The 25,049-nt window shown below is 35.8% G+C and overlaps 1 protein-coding gene and 1 long non-coding RNA gene across 2 annotated transcripts in view; one reads left to right on the top strand and one right to left on the bottom strand.

Annotated features, from left to right (window-relative positions):
• LRMDA (leucine rich melanocyte differentiation associated) overlaps positions 1 to 25,049 on the bottom strand; it is a 645,824-nt gene that overhangs the window by 115,508 nt on the left and 505,267 nt on the right. The window lies entirely within an intron of this gene.
• LOC116790093 lies at positions 11,564 to 24,789 on the top strand. The gene is made up of 3 exons (XR_004358257.1): positions 11,564 to 11,654; positions 24,064 to 24,067; positions 24,779 to 24,789. It is a non-coding gene; the product is annotated as an uncharacterized LOC116790093 (long non-coding RNA).

The raw sequence follows: 25,049 nt of genomic DNA, 5'->3' as shown, positions 1-25,049 counted from the left end.
GTCTAGAAATGTAATAAACTTTGCATTCTACTACAAAGTTGTGGGTTTTTTCCCTACCATGAAACATTTCATCTAGATAGACATCTTAGAAAAACTAATTGCTACAATAACTTGAATATCCTCTTATCTGAGTTGCTTTTATCAGAAAAAATGTATCAGCATTAAAGCGTTCACTCCAATAGCTTGTGCATTCTCCTTATTCCCATAATTGCTATTCTGCAACATTCTGTTGACTGTACTGTAAAACTACATGCTGCTGAAGGAAACCTCTTTCCAAGAAGTCTGCGCATCACACTAACAGTGCAAAACATTTCTAATTAACCAGGCTGGGCTTTAACAGTGCTGTAACACATCTTGGGCTGACTGGCACAAAATTTTATTTGCACTAAGTAGCTTTAGACTGGGAAAACATAAAATCAACTTTATGCGATAGCTTCGTGGTCTATAGCGTTTTTTGAAGGATTTCAGAAGGTAAAGAGAGCTGCCAGTGGAAAAGATAGTCTAATGAAACATTTGAATTTTAAAGCCAGTATGGCTACTGCTTACTGTGGGTGCTAAGCTATGGAAGCATCATGTCCTTCAGAACATACTAGAGGGTACAAAATTATGTTAAGCCCTGCACCCCAAAAAAACCCAAGCAAACAAAAGAAAACAACAAAAAAACCCGACCCAACAAACAAGCCAAACTAAAACACAATCCCTATTAGAAAATGTCATATGAGTAACTCAAATCTGACATCCATACTAATGTTTCTGGGGATAATTTTGGTCAATTTGTTTGTATGTGCAATTTGCTGTATTTGTCAAATGTGCCATGGGTTTTAAAGTGAAAGCAACTGAAAGTGCAAGCAAACTGAAAAAAACAGATTACAATAATATGAGAGTGAGTCCAGTGCATCAAAGCCATCAGACAATAAAACAGGAATAGGAGCACTAGTATATAATGGCAACCTTTTAAGGGACTTCTTCCAGATAAGTGAAAAGCAATATTTAATTGAGCATGCATACAGGAAACAGAGAGGAGGCAAAGATGAAGCTTGTGTTTTCTCAGTCAGAAATACTTGCCACCAGCAATGTCAGGGAGGAAAAAAAATAACACTGAACAGATTTCTGGGTTTGCCTCTGTTCCTACTTCTGTCTTCATTTAAAGAGCTGATGACCTGACTGAAGGTAAACTTTGCATGGTTTGGAGGTGTGTGGGTGGGGAGGGGTCAAGAGGCAGAAACAATATCTTCTGAAGGCTTTCATGTCTGGAGCTCAATTAGAAGAACTGGAGTTGCTGTCCTGGCCCGACAATTGGCAGGGTGAACTATTCATATGTTTTTGAGATTTCCCTCTTCTGTGAGGTCTTCTGTCCCAGACAGAAGACCCAACAGGTATGAAAGACACACTTTGCCTCTTTTGGCTTTTCAGCTACCACCTGTCAATACGTAAAACTGTCTTGAAAGCTGATGATTTTTTAAGTGCGTCTATGTTCAGATTTGTTTTCACAGTGGACAGCCAAAACAAGGCAATGCCCCAACCACATTTAAAAATTCTAAAGAAAGAGCATTTAGGCCTTATGACTTCAGAATATAAACACAGGTATTTTAGGGATATAAAGTACGTGATTAATCAATATCCTATTAATTTGTAAAGCATCTACTTATAAAACAGAAACAAACTCTGATGGGAATGATTAACAACAGGAACAGCAATTAATTTTAGGATCTTCACAAATGAATGCATGAGAGATAAGAAATCATACACAAAAGCATTAAACTACAGAAGAGCGGTACCACGTCATTATATTTCCATAGGTTTTGGTGAATCAAAATAAACTAAAAACACTGGAAGACACTGGACACTATAAAAGGGAGAGGCAATAAAAATAGTTATGCAAAATACAGTTATATAATTTTGTTAAAACAAGAAACACAAAACTGGAGTACAGAAAAAACAGTTATAGCACTTATGATTTAGATTCATTTAACTCCAAAATAATGTCCTACATAAAGTAGTTCAGTACTGCCTGAGACTTGTTGTTCATGTTTACATATCAGAAATACATAAATAATTTTTATAATTACTTTTCTTGAACTTATTAGTAATTGATGTCCACTTTTTCAATTTATTTGGAAGATACCTTCAACCCTGCATGAGAGGAAAGAAAAAACAGCAGAAGAACTTTGGTTTAACTCCAAAGTTCTCTTCCAAGCTCTATGTGTGGAGTTTTTGGAGTTCAGTCTGCCCACAAAATACCAGTAAGTGAAAAATTTTTATTCCTTGAGATGATGGATTTAATGAATGCTGTCCTAGGATGCATTGGGTTCTGTCTCTTCGAGAGGCTTTCTGTTCTCCCACTGAAGAAATGCTCTAACTTATGGTGCCTACCCACACATTCCAGAAAGTTCCTAACAAAGTCTATCCCTCAGCTCTAGAAACTGTTCCCCCGAATTTGCATAATTTCAGGACATACTACAATTCAGGGATGAGAATAGGGGGTTTTGTCAGAGTAACTGCTCATTTATAGGACTGTTGAACTTTTCTTGGTTTCAGCTGTTACTATGGTTACTTATACAGCTGACATGTACTGAGCACTTCCAGTCTTGGCTAAAAAACTGCGATCTATGTAGTGTCTGTCACAATCCTAGGAAATCTGCTCCAACAAATCAATGCTGCCATTAAAATTGTTCTTTTTTTTTCTGCCCTGGTGTGCAAGCTTCAGTGACAACAGCTGGTTCTTCTTGGATTCACTTCCCATATTAAATGGAAGCTCTGAATCTTATTCCTCGTGCTGCTGTTCTCTTGAGGTGATGCTATTTGCATACTGCAATCAACTCTCCTCTTCACGTCCCCTTGGCTATCAAAGACAAACAGAATTTCCTGAAATTTCTCAGCATAATTTATGCCACCCAATCTTCCAAGAAACCTTGTACCCTCAGTTCTTCTTCAGTCTCCCATCAACTTTGCAGAACCACAGGCTTATCCAAAAATAAACATGGTGTTCAACTAGCTTTTGTACCACTAATGAGTACAATTATAATATTTAAATATCCCCTCTTACCAGATACCATAAAGGAGTATCAGATGAAACTATTAAAATCTAATTATTTTAGGTCTTATCTCACTTAGAAAAAGGTTACACAGCACTGGGCAGAAAAACCGATCTCCATGAAAGCATGTCTACTTTGTCAACATAAAAACTGTTCACTGGTACTTAATTCACTGATCACATGCCATGTTGAATTTGTACCATTCTAGCTCCTTAATCAAAATAATTTATGTAATATTTGATAATTATATTACAAAACCTAATGGAAATCGTTGTTATCAATACTGAAGCCCACAGCTTGCACTGACCAAAGAGAAGATGGACTAAAGGAACAAGATATCCTTCTTCCACTCCTATTGTCATCTCTCTCTCATTCTTTTCACCTGGAGTTGAATCTACCCCTTGTCAATGAGATGACACTTTCAGCAAAGCATACACATTGACAGAATGTAATAAATACATTGTGAATGGTAGTGTTGCCCACAGAAGTTTGAGGTACTCTCATTATAAAATACTAGAAACATCAAAGGAACCCTGACATTTACAGATATAATCATGGATCACTAAACCGGGCAAGTAGCCGGAGTGGAAAGAATATTTGCCTTTTCCAAAGCCGGAATATAAAAATCTGCTACCACAAGCAGACAAAGCAAACAGACAAAGTAAAACTACTTAAGGAACTGAAGCTAAACAGAAAGACCAAATAAGCCTGGATTATACAGTGGGTAACTTCAAAAGCTGCTTGCATTCATGTCTGGAGTACAACTAAGCACATAAAACAATGATGTAAAATGAAAATGATGCAAAAACATTCTGCTGTACATACATAATCACAGAATCAGTTAGGTTGGAAGGGACTACAGAGGGTCATCTGGTACAACCTCCCTGCTCAGACAGGGTCATCCTAGACCACATTGCACAGGATTGAGTCCAGACAGTTCTTGAGTATCTTCATTGAGAGAGATTCCACAACCTTCCTGGGCAACCTGTTCCAATGTTCGGTCACTCGCACAGTAAAAAAGTTCTTCCTCATATTCAGGCAGAACTTCTGTGCATCAATTTCTGCTGCTGCCTCTTGTCCTAATGGAGATACCTTTTCCTGAACTACTATTTCTGTGTGATAATAGAGATCCTGTGAGTTTAAAATTCAGCTAACCAACCAAATATAACAATTTTCGCTGTAGTTCTGCATTGACAGTAGTTTCTGAAGGCATAGCAGCATTTCTGAGAGTCCTTCTCATTGTTCGAACATGTCTTGTGTATCCTCAGAAGTTACATTTCCTACATTGCATTAGCTTTATAGAGGGCAATTCCATTTGAATAAGTGTTTGCATTGGGTCAGAATTTAACATGAATTGTCATACCTGTCTGAAGCAGGACTGGTAGTCTAACAGAGGAGGTGATGCTCTAGATGCTCTCTCTTTCCCATTGGTAAGTGCATCTGTAAACTTCTCATAGCAGACTTTAACACAATTTTGATGCAAAAGGTGTTTAAGCTCTGTACTGCCCACAAGACCAGCACATCATATTCTGGCCACTTTCTTCCATTCTGACAAGTGTCTCAAGAGTATCACCCAGTCATATGTCTTTTTCACAGCAACAGAAAACAACCCATTGCTAAGACATCTGTTGGCAGGAGTAGTTTTGGGGAGGAAGGAAAATAAATTCTTCAAGTTGCATCTCTATGACTATAAATTAAACTAAAATGCTTAACTGAATGTTTTTGATTTGTTCTTCGTTGTTGTTCTGTTTGGTTTTTTTGGATTTTTTTCTTCTATCTATTAATATAGAAGTCAAAGATGGGGGTTGTAGTAGAAAATCTAATGTTTAGGTCTACTTGCTCGAACACTGAATTAATTGTTCTATAAACATAAATTCTCAGACACCATAATGAAACAAAATGAACAGAGCCAGCTTTCACATCTCTGCCTCCTCTGCTCCAGTTAGCTTCAAGTGTGAATAACAGAAATAAATATCAAGGCAAATATCTTCAGATATTCAGATTTAAAAGAAAGATTTATTTCCAGTTATGTGTATTCTAAAACTTGTGGAAGAAATGCTAGAAAAATATTATTCATATCATTCTGTAGTTTCAGCACAGGACTTTCGTTTCAGTGGCCACCTCATGGCATGACAGTTTTCGTTAATATTATATCTATGGGCTGCATAAAGTAACAAAGTTAAAGACAAGATGACGTATTTTGACTATTCACATCACAATTCACTTTCTGTTACTTATAACTTTAGATTAAGTTATTAGAAAGAGATTGAAGAGCCAAAAGTTTTACACTTTGTAAAGCAACTGCTCCAACAGCATTATTTAAAAAACTGAAACGTCTCAGTTCCTTAAAATGCAACTGTTGCACATGGAATTCACTTATTTTCTCTCACTGAAGCACCTGTGCGCTAAAGGATCCACCCCCCCACTCCGAATCTGGCACTTTAGATACCATATGATTTTATTACTCAGAAATACTTTATTACTGCAATAAAACTGCACTTTCCACTTTTCCACTGTCACTTAAATAGTGAATGTTAAATCAAAAAACTGAAGTCAACTCTGTTGATTCCACAGGCAGTACAACTGAGCAGGAGAAGAAAAATGTCCCTAGAAGTTTACATAGTTATACATATTGAATTTCTGGGTTTAATGTTATTTTGTTTCTTGTAGTGCCATCACCACAAAGAGTAACTGAGAACCATCCAGTTGTGTAGCAAATAAAATGCCCAGTATTTGCACTTTCATATTGCTGCCCGAGAGAAGCACCCAAAAGGTGGTCCCTTTTTAATAGTTTCATTTCTATGTATTTTTGCTGGTAGACACTTGCAGGTCAGCATAATTTCATTAATTTCCTGTTGAAACACCACAGGAATTAAGTTTATTCCCACAAGCATGATCCTTAAACTGTTGCATCATTTAGTAAATTCTTCCCACGTTACCCCAAACAGATTTAGGCATCTGTACCTAGCAGAACTGCAAGTACATCAGCATAAGAGAAAAATGTCATGTTCTAGGTTGGTTAAGATGTTAACTTGATTAAGACTCCCATCATCTATCTTATTTTGCTGTCTAAAATATTATTGTACATGAAAATTCTTCTGTATCTTATTTTCTTCAAGCTATTATTTTTCAGATTGCTCTGTGAAGATTCATTTTTTTTTTCTTTTCACCTATAAAACATGTCTCTGAAACCAAGCTGCTAAGTATTCTCCTGTGCTAGCAAAAGAAGCTAATACAGATGCTTTCTCAATCCATTTGTTAGTTTATGGATATAATCTTGAAAGAAGAGAAACAGCCAAGTAAATAATGGTTGCTGCAAACACGGTATTTAATGTATGAACAATTTAACCTCAATTTTCATCTGAGAGGGAAAAAACCCTGTTACATATTTGAAAATATTTCCAAAGTTATATTTTACTGTAACCACACTCATCCTCTCTGGTATAAACAGACACAAATACAGGAACATCAGAAATACATCTGGAGAAAGAAAACAATCTTTTCTGGCTCAGCTATTTAAAATAAAAAGGCAATCATCACCCACTGCCATCACTACTTGTAGAGAACCCCTTTCATCAGGCTCAGATTCACTGACAAAAAGAAGTGTAAAGCTAAAGTAAGTAGAAGACTTTTCAGTGAAACAAATACTAATCTACTTGTTTCTCATCTTGCAGAATGTAACTGACTTTTTTTTTCTGCTTTAATACTTAACATTAGCTTATCTACTCCCCTCTCTCCATTTCCATGTACAGAATAGAGAAGTTGTCTGTTTGTTTTAAAAAATTTTGCAGTTTTTTAGTGAATTAATCTTAAAAGAACACTTTTTCAACTTCCCAGAACAAGAGGCACTGGGTAGTCTTCTGAATGTTGGATACTCATCTAAAACAAGTTCCATCTATCACTAGTTAATATGGCTCTAAAATACCTTTCTCCAAATAACTAAAATCATCAGAAGACTGATGAAAAAGAGTCATTTTTATCATGCACTGTGTCTGCTTTCTAAAATAGCCACATCTAAAAATAAATTAATCAAAATAATAAAAACAATGAAAAATGCTCATTCTAGATGTTGGATAAAATGCCTTTTTTAAAAAAAAACATGAACTTTGTATGATAATTGGTAAAAATAAAACATACAGAAACCACTTGGTAAGGGCTGGAGACTTCTACGTAGCTTTAATTTTTTCAGGTCAGCATTTAACCATATTCTTACAAGACAACCTGAATTGAGGTAAGTTTAAGCTTTTTCCTGAAGCAGACCTGATAAAACAGTCCTAGGAACTAGGACTGTAATTTTATCATGTGCATGTCCCAGGGCTTTAGGTTCCTCAGAGACAATTTTAGTCCAAGAGATTGGTTTTTTGCCATGCATTATAGATTTTAACTAATACCTGTGCTTTGCAATGAATTTTATAATTTTAAAATTAATTTTGGATTTTAAAAACTCGCTGTTAAATCAAGAAAGGCTGGTAATAATGTTAGACTTGCAACTTTGAGAAAATCAGATTGTGATGTTCTACCCAGCAGGAACGGTGTTGAGTGAATACTTAATGATTTACCAGTTCTACTTGACTGAGCTTGCATCCTGTAAATGGATCATATGATCACTGATCACAAGTTAAACTGCTTTTGTTTCTCGCATGGCATCAGCCGAGGGTCTGTTGTACAGTACTAGAGGTTCGTGTGCAACTCTGTGTAAGACAAGGGCAGGTTACATGCAATAGGCACTTAATGGCTCATACCAGCAAGCCCTCAGCTGAATGGAGCTCATGAGGTTGAATTTTAAGAAGGTAGCTGACCTTGCAGCTGGGAGCTTTAACTGTATTTTTACCCATTTGTACCTGGATAAGTAAACAGTTACTGAATGCTGAAGGGGCCTGAAAGCACTATTTTGGCCAAAGGCTAATCCCCATTCTTTGTGGATGAAAGGACTCAAAATGAAAACAAAACAAACAAAAAAATATTCTCTGCTTCAGGTAACACAAAGGTAAAACTGCAATAAACAAATCCATTAGTTTTAAGCTTAATGTTGCCTTACCCTCCATTTCTAATGAGCGAATCAACCACTAAAAAATACTGAATTCTTTTTAAAATGACAGAAACATTACAATCACAACAAAAAGGATATATACAATATAAACCAAAATGGCTCAGAAAGGTTTGTCTCAGGTAGATGAAATTAAAAGAATAAGTGATCAGTGATCTGCTTGTTGCACAGCTTGAATCTAATAAAAATGTTCATCATTCATTTCCCCAAAAACACAAGTCCAAATATAAGAGACAATGTAGGGCAGTGATCCTCAGCCCTATGCATTCATCTCATTTTTAATATTTTTCTCAATGCTGCTTTTGAAGCTAGTGAAGAATAACCAGATTTCTCTGTCAACTGTGGCTATTATAAAGAAAAGGCTCTCATTCTGTGTGGAAGGACAAAAGGTTTAAAGGCCAAAAACAACTTCCCAGCTAAAGACTTCTTACACATTTTATAGATCTTTCTGCATGAATTTTAGCATACTATCCTATACAAAAGGGCTTTTTAGGACTTTAGTTTATTTTGTTATTTTTCCCTCCAACCTGTATCTCATCTATTTTGTATACAACAAAAGAAAAATGCCAACATTTTCACAGCTTTCATAGCTACCCAGTGTTCCTCTACATGCACAAATAGATGTATTAGAAGATGTGTGATAAATAGATGTTGGAGGAGAAGGAGGACCAAGGGGGATGTAGCCGTCAGTCACTACGCAGCATGTGTTACTTAATTTGAGTGACATTGCAGCAAAAGTGAACTTCACAGCTCTCAGTTTATTTTCTAGCTGACAGGCTAGGACCTGACATTTGATGGCTTGCTAATATCCATATGTTGCAAAGTCAAACCTTTTCTTCTCTCCACGAACAGTCACTTAATCCTAGAATTTTAAGTTATTCACTCATTTTTCCTCAGTCCATGATTTAACCTAGCTGCAACAAGATGCCTCCATCTTCCATCATAAATCAGTCAGTGTCCTGCACTGACTCCTTAATCTAAAAAGAGCATTGAACTTCCATTCTTAATTTTTAAAATCTAGGAAACAATAGCACTTCATTTAAATGAAAGACTATAAACCTGTACCTCATGTGTTTAAATTCTGATCACGTAGCAGAATAGGAGACTCCCTTCCTCTCTTTGACCTTGCATGTCTGTTTGGAATTCAACATACAAAGGGAATAATCCATTCTTGACAAATCTGTGATTTGCACCTAACTAAACCAGGCACCTAAAATCCATAATGCAAATAATATTATTTCTAATACTACACGAATAAAAGACAAGTGAGGAGATCCTTGCATCAGATTACAAAAAATCTAAACGGAATATGCCTTTTCTAAAGAATTTTAAGTTTTAGTAAAATATAATTGCTATTTTAAAAGTTTATCCTCAGTTGTCCTAAACTACTTTACCACATCATTCAACAAGTTAAAATGAAGAATTCTTAACTGCTTTTAAATTTGAAGAGAACACCAGTATTCAGTTCAAATACCTCCACGTGTTAGTCTCACCAAAGCTAGACAGGTTTTGCCTGCATAGGTGTTTGAAAACATAGAGCTACTAATGTTTTATCCATCTCCTTGAAAAGAAACATTCTGCTAAAATATTGCTGTAAATAAGGTCTGTTTGGATACTGCTTCTTGTTAGCAGTTAAATGTGTGTTTTATGATCACTGCAAAACAGAAAGCTCAGCAAACACAGGGGGAAAGAAGGCACTGCCTTGCAGAAGCATGCCCAGGCAGAACAGCTCACTGCCACACCTATTATCTGTGTGCATTAGGAACTGTCTGTCTAGACATGGAGAACCTGACAAGATGAAATGCTTAACTCTGGGTTTGTATCAGATTTAATAGGAGGATGCTGGCAGGCCTCAACTGGTTCTGGAAGACTGTCCAGGTTGTTTGATAAATGAGGGCGTAGTAAAGTTACGAACAAAACCAGCTTCAGTTTACTAAAAGATGTTTAAATCATCTACACCTCTGCTTAAGGTCTAAACTCCTAAAGACACTAGAAATATGAGTCATCACAGCTGCAGTGGTATTGGACATGAAGTAGAAATAAGACTAGGATAAGAAAAAGATAGGAAGATTTTGCAAGCATAATGTTCTGACCTAACTTTAGGGACAAAGCAGAAAATAACACACAGAAGATGAGTGTGTACCTAAACTCCTGAGCAAAAGCCCTGACTGGAATAACATGGGAGCTTCTTGGTAACAGTGGGAAGATTGTTCAGAAGCTAAGGACAGATGCAGGACAAAGGGAAGATGTGGGAGAAAGGGAAGGCTGTCCTAGCCTTGTAAACTTCATTTCTGACATGGTACCTAAATGCTGAGCCTTTTGTCTTGCTAGTACAGATCTTCATTTTACCAGTAAGACAGTCTGATGCTGGGGAATAAGTAAATCACAGTGTAACTGTCAAACTCATAATACCTTCAGGGAAGGGGAAAATTCAAATCAAAGAGAAACACAACAAAAGCAGTGTTGCAGGCAACCCTGGGGCACCTGCACTTCAAGATTTCTGTAGGGGTACACGGGAACCACAGAATGCTCCTGCAAAGCTGCAAAGACTTTTCTGCGAGGAACTGTTTTGATGAGAATCAAGAGCTAGAAGAAGTTTCCCCTGTGAGTGTCAGACAGGCCCTTGTATAAGACATAAACAACAGAAACAGCACCAGACAGAATGCAAAAATCTAAAAACTGATGGCAATATTTCACATCAGAAGTATCTGCTGGAATTTGAGTACAACTTAATTTTTTTGCCTAGCCATCCTATTATTTACTTTCTAGTTAGTTGTTAAGTCATTTGAATACACTTAGAATACAAAAAATACAATGTAAAAATCCCGAGAATTACCAAATGTTACTAAAACAGTCCAAAGAGAAAATTGAAATCACACTTAATGATCAGAAATTAATAACATATACATTTCATTCATTTACTTGAATGTAGTTATAGAAATAACTCAATAACCAAAAGTAATACTTGCTAGCTGTTGTATGATGTCATCCAGTTTTTTGATACTCACACAATTGATGGCAAGTTGAATATGAGTCAGCAGTGCCCTGGCAGCCAGGAGGGCCAACCCTGTCCTGGGGGGCATCAGGCAAAGCATCGCCAGCCAGTCGAGGGAGGGGATTGTCCTGCTCTGCTCTGCACTGGGGCGGCCTCACCTTGAATACTGTGGCAGTTTTGGGCACGGCAATATAGGAAAGATACTAAGCCATTAGAGTGTCCAAAGGAGGGCCATGAAGATGGTGAAGGGCCTTGAGGGGAAGCCGTATGAGAAGCAGCTCAGGTCACTTGGTCTGTTCAGCCTGGAGGAGACTGAGGGGAGACCTCATTGCAGTTACAATTTCCTTGTGAGAGGAAGAGGAGGGGCAGGCACTGGTCTCTTCTCTGTGGTGACCAGCAACAGGACCCGAGGGAATGGCCTGAAGTTGTGTCAGGGGAGGGTTAGGTTGGATATCAGGAAAAGATTCTTCACCCAGAGGGTGGTTGGGCTCCCCAAAGAAGTGGTCACTGCACCAAGCCTATCTGAGTTCAAGAAGTGTTTGTACAGTGCTCTCAGGCACAGGATGTGATTCTTGGGGTGTCCTCTCCAGGACTAAGAGTTGGACTCGATGATCCTTGTGGAGACCCTTTAATCAGATTACATAAAATCTAAATGGAATATGCCATCTCTAAAGAATTTTAAGTTTTAGTAAAATATAATTGCTATTTTTCAATTCAGCGTATTCTATGATTCTATTAAAAAAATGCCTTTATAAATATATAAACTGTATTTTTCATCTCAATAAATATATAAACTGTATTTTTAATCTCAATGTAGCTAGAAAGTACCATGATAGAGTAAATAAGTATTTCGGTTGTAATATAAATGTTTAAATTTTATTAAATTTACATTGATCCATATGCAAAAACAATTTTTTTACAATATGAACTGAAACTCAGGAACAAATTCTAACTTAATAACAAAAAAGTATGGAAAACCAACATAGATACAGTTATTTGTGCATTAAACTATTAAAAATATTAAATGCTCCATGTTGAGTTTGATTTGGAAAAGGATCAAATTATTCCCTCATATGTGTTCGAAGGCCTATTCTGAAAATAGACATGCAATTGTGAGAGCCTGAGGGCATATGTGCAGCATTTGAGGGCAAACGTTTTCTGTGTAAAACAGACCACAACTGTTTAAGCACCTCTGTAGAAAGGGAATGCCTGTTGATTAGCAGGTGCCTTAATATAAAGGTATGTCTGGCTTTTGTCTCTAGCTTCCTACTAAATCGTTGGCTCATTCTTCTTTTCTTTCTGTAAATTGAGGAATCTAAGGCTTATCTGGTTGTGGTGTTCCTGGATTCCTAATCAGCCTCGGCAAGTGCTTTGAAATTCATTAAGAAAAGGGCCATGCACGTTCCATGCCATCACTGATACATAATAGACTGTCATTCCAGACCCATGTGAAGTGGGTTATTTCTCTTGTCATTCAACTAAAGATGAAAACTCACGACTTTTTTGCAGTGATCAGAAGTAGTGCTTCCAAAGACACATAATTAAAAGAAGAAGAAATGTTATTTTCATTACTTTACAGAAAACATTAAAAGCCTAACTTTTTTGCTGATCATTTTAATCAGTGCACTGGAAGGACATCTATTTTATTTACAACACACGTTGAACCTTAAAATTAAGTAGCGGACATATAAAACCACTTCAGGTGACAGACAACAACAGAAGACATCACAAGAGAAATTGAAAATATCAGCCTTTCTTAATATCCCAGGACTTGTAACCATCATAAAATAGCCACAAAGTAATATATTCCTAGAAAACCTATACCACTGAGCAAGAATAAAGGGAATTAGTCATGTGGCACACCACTCCTTCAATTGCCCCCTTCCTGTTTACTGCAGTGGCTATAGTCTTCTCAGAAGGATGCCACCAACTTGTCATTCTACAGTTCATAGGACTAACTCTGCAATACCAAAATGCCTGAGAAGACTAACTACTTAACTGGAAAAAGGTATGACATATAATTTTTAAAAAAAGTTCTTATTAGAAATCTACTAGATGATAGGTATCACCAAGCCATCTTTACTGCTGAGACCTTCACTATTGCCCCATAAAAACAACAGCTAAATCCACCCAGCAGGAACACTAAAACAAGAAAATACAGCCAGCACAACCTGAATATATATGCATGGGCCCCTACCAAGACTTATTCACTTAAGAAAAGATGCTGCAATTATTGTGATTTTGTCATTCTTATGCTTCATACACTCCAAACCTGAAACAGGGCACAAAATCTAGAACTGGATAAATGAAAACCAAAAAACATTTATGAGGAAAAAGAGCAAGAAATAAAAAGTTACAAATACAATGTCTGAATGCAATAATAGAAAATGGACTGCTACTAGAATAATATTTTTGGATTTAAGAATTCAATACTATATATTCTGTTAGAATAATGTCTCACGGAATTTGTATTCTTGCATTGTTGGCACCTAAGTGCCTAATGTACTTACTAGCTAAGAGGCTCTGCTGGTGTTATAGATGATTTGAGAAGAAAACATAGACAATGGCACTAAGAGAGAAAAGGCTATTAAAAGATTCAAAATTCCTCCACAGGCAGCAGCAAAACATCAGCTCCTTTTGTAATTTCAAAAAGTGAAACTAGAAAGGGCATTAAAGGGGAGGAAGAAAAAAAAGCCTTCTTAAGAGTCTTAATCAAACTCTTACATTTAACAGCATTAATGCTAAGTATGCAAACGTTCATCCCACTGATCATTATGGTATCAAGAACTAATTTTCCTCCTTTTAAGAGCTTATATGTCACATCACACCCCGTGGGCCTTCCAGAGATGTATTTAAATGTCTAACAGGGGGAAAAGAAAGACATTCCAGACAGCCAGGTGTTACTGATTCACCCATTAAAACTTCAGTTATAAAATATCCCACACAATGGTAAAACATTTCAGTCATTAGCCGATCATAAATAGATTAAGGTGACATTCTAAATTATTATGACTATATGTGTATAAAATTTACATTGCTCCTCACATCATTCCAGGTGTCGGTAACTCTGATTATCTGAAGTTAAAGATTAAGGTATGTATTATTTGTTCTAAGAACTTAAGGAAAAGAAAGACAAAGCCAGATGTAGCAAATGTAACATTAACCCTGAGACAGAAGAAAACTTCAGATTTATTGATAATGATGCTCATTTATTTACTATTATATAGCTGAAAAAGAGGTCTTGTTTCCTTTACTTGTGAACTTTAAGCCAGCCTTACTATTTCACATAATGAATGTGAAACAGTAAAACAAATAAAATATTTTTAAATCTTATATTGCCTAAACTCCTGCTTTCCAAATAAGGAAAATATTTAATGAACATCCAGCACTGCACATTTTGATACCAACCTTAATAACAAAAGATACACGTGGACTTTTCATAATGGTACGCTGTTGATTTACACAAATTTATTTGCCTATGTATGTGAAGATAATTTCTGTGTTTATTTATTTCTTCTTTATCTACACTGCCAAACAAGATTTGAATTTCATCATTAAACCGTATTTCAATTCACTTTCCCCCTTTTAATTTGGCACATGATCAAACTTCCGAGTTAATAAATAAGGGAGCACCATCAGTATTCTCATAACTGTCAGTGGGCAAGCACTTAACTCACAGTCCGTGTGAAGAAACTTAAGTCAACTGAATCTAGATGAAAAGACAGTTGACCTAAATCAAATGAGGTTGCATTTACTACGAGCTAGAAGTTTGTACTGGACAGTCACTGTCATGCTAGAGATGCACCATAATGTTTTGTGCTAAAACAATGCAAATTCACAATTGGATTAAGCCAGTTAAGATGCATTACAACCAAGGAAAAAGGCTTTCCAGCCCTGCCTTCCCAGTCATGCCTCAAATGCATTTGCATTCTTTCCCATATTCAGGTACTTGCACACAGCACATTGAATGACCTGTCCCACAGTTTTCAAAGAAGAATAATACATAAATAAGAGTAATTTTCCATCAGGTCAACAAACTAAACTGACCCACTGTACAGTCACCAGTGAAAAACATGGGTAGGGAAAAGGACCATTCCTTTTAGTGGCAGCATAGTCTTAGAGCACACAACAAGGTAAACCAGCATTTATTGGAAGGTAGAAAAGGCACAACCCACTGGTGACTGGGTGTAGAACCACAGGTCTTACACTCCACTCCTGACATTCCCGTTAACCTTGCACTCACTGTTACAGCTCCACGTGTCTCTTCTTCACCCCACAATTTGTTATTCTTGTCTTTTGAATTTTTGGTTGTTCTATACATGACTGCTTGTGTGTACATACACATGCAGTGTGCAAATAGATTTTCTACTAAGGTCACAGGTGTACAAAAAGGAAGCAACTTGTCTCTCTGATTCAACCTGATTTCCAGGCATAATTTCTTTCCAACTTTTTGCTATTTCTTTTTTTTTTTTTTTTAATTTTAAGAGTGAAATGCTGCAAGTTTTGCCACACACTCCAATAGAAAGAGATTTCACTCTTCAGTGTTTTAAATATTCAAGATTATGTAAATATGAACTATGTCAATTGCTGTCACCAAGGTTCACAACTCTACAGTAATAAATCAGTCAAAACCAAAGCATCAGCATGCTGCAAACATTATTGGTTTACATTTCAAAAATATACGAGTAAGCAATGACTTAAAAATTACAAAATCTAGCCAAACTACATCCTTTTTAGCATAATTACATCCCAGTTTTCTAGCTACAGAACACGAGATTATTTTTATGTATGTCAGAGACAGGCAAGCACGTGAAAGAATGAAATCACTTTCTCTCGTGCTTGAGGATGAGAACTGATCCATTCTGCCATATCTGGTCAAATGTATTATCTCACTCTCAAGGAATGTTAGGATGAGATTCACTTCAAAAGACCCAAAACCAACAAAGCTTTTGCCAAACACATACTTTTGCCATCTGGGCTTCAGGTGTTTCTGGTTTCCCATTTCTTACAAGGTTCTGTCATGGTTTTTCAAATGTTTTCTTTGTTGTGATACACTATTTTGAGGCTGCTATTCACAGAGAAGAAAACTCTTACTCTGCAGGCTAAAGCCCACCTGAACACATTGTTTTGTTAAAAAAAACAATTCAAAAGAAAAATAACGCAAATTAAATCTAATAATTAGTTCATAATTAGAGAGAAGATAAGAATACAGAAAACAGAAGAAAGGAAGAAAAAAGAAATAAGGATAAAAGGAACAAATAAAAAAGGAAAGAAAAATTAAAAGAGAAGAAAGAAAGAAAATGAACAAAGAAAAAACAAAGAGTAAAAGAAAAAAGAAAAGAAAACATTTTTAATATGTGGGGAGGCCCAAAATCCAGAAATAATTTTCCACAAATAAGAATTTCTTAGGTCTTTCTTAAAGCCAAGGAAATTGAGTTGCAAAAACGTGATATGAATTGCCAAATGGAATAGATTTTGAAATTTACAATTATATTGGGACCATATTACTATAGTCTGTTTTGCAAAGTTTGTTTATACTAATGACCACAAATAAGATCTTGGGAAAATACCTTTTGTCAGTTCTGACAGTGCACCTGCTTGCAGCATTTCACCTGCAACACATTGTCTTAATTCTTATGACTGAGAATAACATCGTAGGTATAGTTTTGAAAACAATACAAGTAAATAATACAGAGATTCAAATTAGTACGATCACCAGAAAAAGTTCCAAACAAATCAGGATGTACTCTTGCACACAGTTCTTGGCAGACATGTTAATAAAAAAAGCCTATAAACAAAAGTAAAAAAAAAAAAAACAAACATCACCCCACAACCAGTTTTGACGAAAAAGTATAGCTGTCTGATACCACAGTCTGTCAGAACTCTAATCTAAGAAACACTAATGCCTATACCCAAACCCCTAAAATTACACCATCCTAAGCCACCAAATTCTTGACAAAATTTAAGTTCTACAGGATGGAATAATGTCGAGTGTATTTTTTATTATGTCAGGTCCTTTGAAAAGCCTAAATGGAAGTGGATTAAACTAAATCTAAGGAGACAAACTAGATTAAACTTTTTTCGTTTTTTTGAGTAGGTAACAAATAGATGCAGCACTGAGCAGCCTTTTCACAGAACATTTTCTGTAAGCAAAAAATGAAACAGGAGAGTCCAACCTGGTAATAAAGAGATTGTCTCAAATGCAGATGTGTTGGACAGCCTGAATGAACCCAAGGCACCTGACTAATGTTAGCAGAAGCCAAATATTCCTTTTCCTTTCTTTAACTTCACCTCACATACTACCATTTACATCAGTTCTTCCACCCCTTATGACACATTCTGGTACGCTGGCTTCCTCTAGGAAAAGTAACCTGGGGGCAGGAGGGGCATTTGGCAGGGATGAGTAGGAAGAGGGCTGATAATTCACTTTGGTTGCACAAGGCATTCTGCCTCAGGGGCTAATCTTGATTATTCTCCAGTGATTGTCCATCACTTGAGGAAACACCAAACATCCTACAAGGTATTTCAATACAAGTCCTCATCTGTTAAAAGCAAAGGAAATACCTTTTCCCATCTTTCTTCCATTGATTAAAGACAGAAGGTAGAATCTGGTACTTAGTACCTGATGAAAAATAGCAGTGGTGGTGAATTGTCTTTTTCCCTATGAAACTTTTTTTTTCTATAGCTCAAATGCACAGTTTATAATCCTATTTTGCTGACTATTCTGTCTTATTTAGAAGAAATTTAGCATCATCTGAGGCAAAACAGATTGGTAATCTCTGTCACTGCATATGCAAAATGGGTATTGGTCTAACAGTGATGCCATTAGGTTTTATTTTCTCAAATTTTTACATTGTGGTTTAAACTAGATGGAATCATTATAGGCCTTATCTGAAATCCACAAGAGGCAAGATGAGCTTTTCATTTTAAATAATTTGGATAAACCCACAGATATTTTCAAAAGTTTATCACTCCTATGAGAAAAATGAGCATTCCATGAACATGGTCTTCCATTCTTTATTTCACGATTAATATGTTGGGGAGGGTGGGTGCATATGGAATAAAGGATTTAACTGTGAAATGCATGCATTTTATTTTTGTGCTTTTCCAGTGAAGACTTTATCACCTGACTAAAATTTTGAACTTGAAATTCAGCTGAAGATTTGCAGGTAAAATATGCAAAGTAATGAAAAATTCTTTGTAAGACATTTTCTTTTTTAAGCATAGTCCCTTATGAATACTCCCTAGACGCTATAGCAAAGACATCTCAATTTCTCTCATTCCAACACCTAACTCCAAGTGGACTGTTTGTGATAAGAAACAGGTGTGAAAAACTGATTGTAAAACAATATGCCCATCTGAGTTATACTTCTCATTGTTAGGATCTCTGCCATCTAAACATCTGTAAAAGCATACATTTACCTCTCAAGGTCCTTATGAGGTTTTAGTGCTGACTTATTATAAAGCAATTTAAATAATAATGCCCTCCTGAAAGTCAGTCTTCTCCCTGTATTTGATCCTGTAGTATGATTTCTGTTTTCATTTGTGGTCCAGAAATTTATTCCAAGGAGTGTGATGCATAAACAAAAGATTTCAGAATGCAGAAACCGCATTATGAAACATCTCTTCACCACTTCTCTCAATACAAAACTAACCTTGGCCTGCTGAGTGGAGATGATGAGAGCCTTTGGGGAGAACAGATGGGAGCCGAGGAGCTGCTCACAGCCCCACAGGAGATGTTTGGCATATTGAAAAACTTGGTCTTCTGTTACAACAGCAAATGAAGAAAGAGTTTGAATAACTTACTCCACGGCTTACGCTATTTTTCTGCTTTTAATGTGTTTAATGAGATAAAAGACTTTTTGTAGCAACAGCTGAAACTATTCAGTTTGATTGGGGATTTCATATTGGACTCCAAGCTGAGTCAAAAGAGTAATAAACATATCCATCTAAGCCAAGTGTATCAGGAGCATTTGATTTTTTTTTTTAATCACTCGGCCCCACAAATCTTGGTTTATTATTGATGCAAACAGCTTCACTGAAATATTTAGCAGGAGCTGTTATGAAGCATAACAGATATGTTGCTGATAATGCCAATTTCTATTCAAACCCAAAGCAGGTTGTTATTAGTAGCAATAGACTTGTTTTCTATTGTGTATAAGAAAAAAGGAATTATTAGATATAAAACACAAAGTGCAAGGCACTAAAACTATATTCTCTTACTCTATGTTTTAACCATTGTATTTAAAATGTAAATATATTTGTGTGATTAGAAATTGTCTAAAAGCATGCTTCAATTTGTACACAGTAGCAAATCAAGAACTGTAGCTGAAGCCAGTAACCCAGGTCAGCCAAGATGAACCAGTAAAAGCAACTCTGAAAAGACTCAGAGATATATTTTCTTTTTCTTTTTTTAATAAGAGTGCACACAGAACAGGAAGAACATCAGTGACTTCAGTCTCTGGCCTTCTAACCAAGAAAGGACTTGTGAAGGTGAATGGTTTGCAGACGAAGGGGATATAAAAGAGACAAAAGCAGGATAAAAATTAAATAAAAAGTAGCTGTCTTAAACTGTAATTGCACTCCTCTGCTGAGCATGCTTTCAGATATATAAATGTGATTTACCATCAGCTTGCAACTACAAATCAGGTCTTAAGAAACACTTGTGCTATGAAATTGTTTAATCTCATCAAGCTCTGCTTTCACAGCAAGCCATAAATCACAAAGTCTTTGTTATCATAGACCTCCATGAGCGCCTCTCAGGCAGGCAATGGATCGTGGGTATATATAATCCTGACTGCACAAACAGTGGGGTCGTCGCAGCCTGAAATACTTTCATAATAGCCACTGTGCAGCTGGTGGAACACAAGCCTATGATGGATATCTCATTTCCTACAGTCGGCATCTATTTCGAGCAAATTATTACCACATAAATTTCTTGTCAACAGAAACGGCCAATTAATTAAGTTAAAAATTTACTCATGATCACATCTACAAACCAAATAGAACTGCAAGGCAATTTTACAGTTACTGAATATACTGCAGGTCAGTTTAATGAATAATTTTTAACTTTGTCATAAACTCAAAGACAGGCTAATATCTTGAGGAACCTGACTGGAGAGCAGCTGCCAACAGATTTACACAAAATATATTTATGCAGATTTTGATTGCCGACATCTGGGGACAGAAATAAACTTTGTACAATTACAGAAAGTTCACAGGAATATGAAATTTCCTCTTTAAAAATAAGCAACTTTTCCTCTAAAACACTGTACTTTAATGTGATAAAATGATACAGAATTGTTGTTCGGGGAAAAAATGGCTCATTATCAAAGCCGAGACCTATAATAAGTAAAACACTGTTGATTAGGCTTGCTTTTAAAATTTTTTGTTTCCAAGCTTCTAGAAGTGCATTTTGCACACATATTTATCTCATACACACATAAGGTAGTCATAATCAGTGGGTGGAGATAATAGGATGTTTTTTCACCCTCCACAATGAATAAAAGTTATTCTTTCTAAGGAGTCTTCACATCAGTTGAAACATTGTCAGCAGTGCAGTGCAAGAGAAAATTTAAGCTATTCCTTCCATACAAATCAAAGTGGGCAGATTGACAGAGGCATGAATATAGCTACTTACTTTTGGTTATTATAGACATAAAATGGGTCTGCATGAGAACACGCACATTCATAAGTACTCCATAATTTTTATTCTAACCTTCTTTCACCCTCTTCCCCCATACACACATTCTTCCTTAAGTGAAAGCAAATATACCCCAGCCACTGCTAACTATGAGATCAAATAGCCTTTGTCAACAGATAAAAGTTAGAGTATTAATTAAAATATGGAGTGGCTTTTGTCTCTATGTAGATGGCTCACTTTTATTAGAGGCAGGCAATGACTCTAAGTAGGAACAGGGACAAAATGGTTTGACATTTGTGGTGATGTGACTTTTTTTTTTAAATTGTATGCACTTCTGTTAGTCTGTCTTCATTAAAATTAAGATATAAATATTATGTATTTCAATAATATACAATGAATCAGCTGTATAAATCTTTGAAAGGTTAATAATGAATGGTATAATCAACACCAAAAAAAAGCAGAAATTCCTCATCATAAAATTCCAAGTGGGGAAAAAATGCCTAAGAAAAAAGAGTCAAATAAACCAATCTGAAAAAACCACCTCCCCATTACGCTACTCCTCGCAAAGAGTTTGAGTAAACAGGTAGGTCTTAGAGAAGCTCAGGAAACAAGCATTACTGGTCAGAAATGGAGAAAAAAAGTACTCTTGATTATACCAAGGGAACACCAACTTTAAAACCTATGCTAACTGTACCTGTGGCAGAACGGGAAAGGAAATCATGGTATAAAACATCCAGAAAAGGCTGATAACTCAGGGATGACATCAAAATTATTTAGGGAGCTTGAAAGTTGAAAACCCCTTTTTGTTGTATTTAGAAATTAGCAAAGTGTTACAGGGCAACAGTGAAGAAGCCATCTTTTTCCTCACTGTAGCCCTCTGGATTTGGAGGCAAGGTGACAACTACTGCTATGGACAACTGAGCTCATTCAGGAAGGCATAAGTGGGCATAGGGAAAATCATGTAGACAAACTTAATCTAATTTTATTTGGTTTGATTCTTCAGTTTACTGGATGATTAGTTTTTCTAACTTATGATCTAAAAAACCCATGCGATTCACAAACTGATAAATGTTTTTAGTGGCAGCTCTGAAAAAGGAAGGAAGGAAAATATCCTTTAAAGTTCTGATGGAGTTAAGGTGCCATCACAGCCAAGGAACAAGATGTCAAGGTGTCAAAATGTTGCAAAGATGCAACAATTGTGCCTTTTATAGCAGAATTGACTAAAATTAATTTTCACAACACTCAGAGAGCACAGACACGAAGTACCTACACAGGTTTACAAGACAAAGAACCACACTGTTGAGATATTTCTTGCAGTTTGAACTACAGCTAAACTATGACTTTCTCCAGCTAGTTCTTTTTGCTTTTGCTTTTTCTTTTTTTTTTCTGGCTTTGTACCTTTATTTTAGAAACGTTACAAAGCTACACTCTTAACCTTAACTGGAGGTCTAATGGTTCTGATCAAAGACATCGTATGAAGGGTGGGAAGTCTGAACAACAGTTGTTTTCATTTTAAGGGCTGTTGTTTTCTTTTCCTTTTGAAGAAGAGTCAGCTTGGTTTATTTTAGACATTTTTCTGAGAGTTATACTAGTCTGACATTAGTTATGAACTCTTTTAATGACTGATTCAAGACATTTTTTCTTTCTGGAGAGAGACGAAAAAAAGAAAACAAAAAACAAACACAAAGTCTAGGAGTTAGATGGCTCATGGTGTTTGGAACAATCTTCACATAGTATGCAAGAAAAACATTTCAAAGTATTTCCCATTTGGGAAAGAATAATGTAAGAATAATAAAACACTTGAATACCCCTCACTATCTATTCCTGCTTCTAAAGCAGATAAATGTTTTTTGAACAAAGACTTTGGAACACGCTCAAAAAGAAGCAGATCTTTAGTATGTTTCCGAACCTCCATTTCTGAGATTAGTTACAAAATTAGTCAAGAATAAGAAATAGAAAATACAAGGTAAGTTTTCCTTCAGTTACTATCAAATAATCAGCTACTTTGACATCAAGGACTTTTCCAAATTTCTCTCCCATAGGGAAAAAATTGAAAATTCAGCAAAGAATGGGAAAATGGGAAATGGTCAAAGACAAAAAAAAAGGTCATAAAAACTAGATACAACTAAACAGTTGCAGATTTTTGGGAAGATAGTACCAATAAAAAACTCTCTCAAAAAATGAGAACAAAGTTGCCATGAAAAAATGCTTTGATTAATTCTGAGTGATTATGTTAAAAAACAACTTAGTCTTACTTGGTTAAGAATAAGCATGTGTAATCAAGAAATCTTTAATCAAAATAACTGTGAAATGGACAACATATTATACCGTAGTGTCAAGCTAAAAAAAAAGCAATGGCTTTTCAGGCTAAACCTTATAAACTGGGGTTTGTGTATGTGTGTGGGTGGGTGATGGGGGTATCATTCTCCATCCAAACTACATTATAATGGTAAACATTACAGTACTTCTTGTGCACTTTCTGTGCAATGGTTAAACTTTATTATTATTATTATTTTACATACCATCTACAACTTGCTACAATGTTACTCAGTAGGCTTTGAGTATCTCAAGAGACACTGAGCATCCTCTGAATTGTTTGGGTTTCAAGATTTCTGAAGAATTTGCAAAATTCTTAAAGGAAATCTGAGGAAAAAAAAATTATTGGGTAAAATTTGCTAAATTCTGTGCATCTGATAATTACTAAAACTAAATTGAGCTACTAAAATAATTTAAAAGGAAAAATAATTTGGAGATGGCTTCACGGATCATAGAAAAGTGTTCTTTATTATTTGCTCTCCTTAGGAAGCAGGAGAAAAGGGAAATTTCATATTCTGCATCATATTTCCATGTGGGAGCCTTCCACTTTGCAGAATGAGTACATAATTTTGGTTAACATGATTTTTCTAAAACAACAATTTGGCTGAAATTTTATTACACCATATGGTGTCTTTCCCTCACAGCGCAGTCATGAAAGCCATCAAAAATATTGGTAATTACCTAACCACAACATAAATTTCAAATGTTATTTGCTGATCTCCTATCAGTGATGCCGTTTTTCCATAACAAAGTTAAAACTTCAAGAAAGAGAAGCATACGAACAGAAAACCACATAATCACTTCCCACCCTTCTTTAAGATAAAGAAGAAAAAATGGAATGACCAAATAATTGAGGAAAATCTACATATTGACTTCTAATGGTGCCATATGTAACTTCACTCAAAATTTAAAACACTAAAACCATTAAATTCTATGTTCCAGTATTTAATTCCTATCTATTCAACAGCAAAACGATCCCAACTGTGACTTACAGTCTTCATTCCTGAACTAGAAGATGATTATAGAGGATCGTGCCACTAAAGTTCTTGAAGGATGAAGTAAACTTACAAGGCTGTGCCCCTGATGTACTAATCAAAATCAAATTCCTTGTTACCATCTCTTCCTCTGCTCTTTACTCTTCTCATTCATCCACATATGGGTGTTTTACTATGGCAGAGGCATTAGTTCTGCCAGGGAATTTTTATTTAAACTGTATGTAGCAAAAGTTCATTTCCCATACACACAAACTCTGTTTTATAAGACACAAAGTAGACATAAAATAAGCAAAAGATGCCCAAATACTTAGGTACCTTTCTAGGTGGATAAGCATAACTGATTTTGTCCATTAGGAGACACTACAAAGAAGAAAGAGGAACAAGAAATATAACCTTATCCATATAAAGGGTTTTACCAAGTACTCATTCCTCCTGAGATGAAAACATATTACATGTTCCTATTACATGTTCCTGTTATTGGAAGACCAATAATTTATGTTTAGGTTTTAGTAATGTTAGTAAAGCATTATTTTAACTACTGTAATATTACTGAATAAATAGGATAAAATCATCAGAGCATCACATTTTTTTCCTATTCTATGCATGATTATTATATTTATTATATTTAACAAGGCACTTAAATTATGAGATCATGATTATCATCCCTGTGTACATAAATTGTGAGATCTACAAGTACCAGTACAATGTCCATGCCTTTGCTTGGTAACCATGATACACAGACAGAAGGGAAGAGAGTCTCTGACCCAGAGACCTAGAAGCTAAATCTCCTTTCGTGTTACAGAAGTCCCTCCATGAAGGAGTATAAGGTAATGCACTACACAACAGCCATTTAGTGGTGATATTGAAAACAGGAGTGCAGAGCTCCAAATCCTGACAGAAAACAAGAAAAAACATGGAATGAGAAACTATGGATGTGATCTGTTACTGCATCAATTTATAGAATTGTCTCTTAAGATTCATTAGTGTCCTAATGCCTCAAGTTAAATATGCCAGAGAT

This window comes from Chiroxiphia lanceolata, chromosome 8, assembly GCF_009829145.1.
Source record: "Chiroxiphia lanceolata isolate bChiLan1 chromosome 8, bChiLan1.pri, whole genome shotgun sequence".
Taxonomy (NCBI): domain Eukaryota; kingdom Metazoa; phylum Chordata; class Aves; order Passeriformes; family Pipridae; genus Chiroxiphia; species Chiroxiphia lanceolata.
This window is presented reverse-complemented; position numbering and strand designations above follow the sequence as displayed.